This window comes from Onychostruthus taczanowskii, unplaced genomic scaffold, assembly GCF_017590055.1.
Source record: "Onychostruthus taczanowskii isolate IOZ18803 unplaced genomic scaffold, ASM1759005v1 scaffold3, whole genome shotgun sequence".
Taxonomy (NCBI): domain Eukaryota; kingdom Metazoa; phylum Chordata; class Aves; order Passeriformes; family Passeridae; genus Onychostruthus; species Onychostruthus taczanowskii.
Genome location: NW_024500349.1, coordinates 6228586 through 6230326, shown reverse-complemented (window position 1 = coordinate 6230326; position 1741 = coordinate 6228586).

Genomic DNA, 1741 nt, shown 5'->3' with positions numbered 1-1741 from the left:
TTTTGTTTTTTTTTTTTTTTTTTTTTTTTTTTTTTTTGTGAAGGAATTTACTGCCTCTGCAAAAGGAAGAGCTCTGAGGTTTGAAGAACCTTTATTTGTCAAAAAAATTTCGTATTTATTTTTGAAGACAACATTTCAAAATTATTTTCTAGAATTTTAAGGTGTTGTCCAAGACAAAACACAACCTTAATTTAAAGTGAAAAGTGTGGGGTTTATTGCTTAATTTTCTTTCAAATAACTCAATAGACATGTTCAACAATCTTGAAACTGAAAAGATGCTGGAGTCTGGACTGCATCCAGATGTTCTTCAGGTGGTTATAACCAAAAAGATATTTTCTTTTTAGACATTTGGTGTAAAAAATGCATACTTCACCATCTAGTAGAGGCTTTGAAGTAGTTATTTCTTTGGCACAAATTAGATTGTTTAAATGGAATTACTTTTTGTGATCATCATAATTATTAAGGACTTTACTGGAAAACCTAAACACAGTATTTTTGTTAATGATTGCTGGGCGGCTTATTATTGCTGAAGGACGTTGTGTTTGAATTTCTAACACCTTTATGGCTTTGGAACAATTGATCCTTCTGTTGCAAGGCGTGCTCTAGGACAGGCGCTTGACGATCCACCATGATTCAGTACATCTCCTTGGTAGATTTTCAGGCATCTGTCAGGGATTGCCTGTTCTCTCTCACACAGAGAAGGGAGTGGAAGTCACTTAATCATGTAACAGCGGCCCTTCATATTGCCTTCTGGATTTTCACTTTGGAAAGAGTGTATAAATAAGAGCATTTTTTTTAAGTATACCATCCTTCTGTAAGAGTAGTAGTGATCATTTTTGAAACCTTACAGTTTCTAAAACCATAAATTGTGAATCTGGATTGAAAGAGTATTTCTACTTTCTTATAAATTAGAGCTTGAATATGTCAGTTGAAGTTCTTTTTTTCTGTGCTCAGTCATATCTTTCATGATTAGTTTGTCTTTTTTTTTTTTTTTTGCTTGTTTCCACTGTAAAAATATAATGGTGATTATTTTGTGTATTTATGTACACCCATAATAGGGTCTGTAGAAAGTAAAGACTCAAGAAAGAAGTTCCCCCCCCCCCACCCCCAATAACACCTGAATTTTCAGTAAGTTTATTTTGAGGAAAAATATTCTACATAACAGTTCTTTACCAGCAATCATCATTCATTGCCTTGATGTAATGAGTGGCTAAAAGATTAGCATAGAAAAATAATTGTATTTTATTCTGTTTCACTCCTTTTGTTCAGCAGTTAATCCAAGTTCTCTAACCTTGAAATGTGCAGTGAAAATCCTTCAGCTGAACACATATGCATGCAGCCATCCCTCTGCATGCTGTTTTTGGCCACCTCTGCTCCAGGAGAAGGGTCAGTGTGTGAAAACAGTGTGCAGAGATTCTAAATTGCTTGCTCTTTCTCAAGGGGAAAAGCAACCTGGTATGCCTAACCCCTTCTCAGCAGAAAACTACACTGCTGCATTTATTTACACTTTTATCTGCAACGAAGAGGTGTTGTGCATGCTTATTTGGATTTTTATAAACATGTAAATGTTAGAAAACCAGAAGAAAACACAAGCTGTTTTTTCATAGGTCTTTAAAAAAAAAAAAAAAAAACCTAAAAGCTTAGGCTGACAAACAAGATAACCTGATTTGGGTGCCAAAAATAGCTGGTTTTTTTGCATGAGAGTTTAGATGTTCTTTTAAAGCAAGGAGGTCTGTCTTTG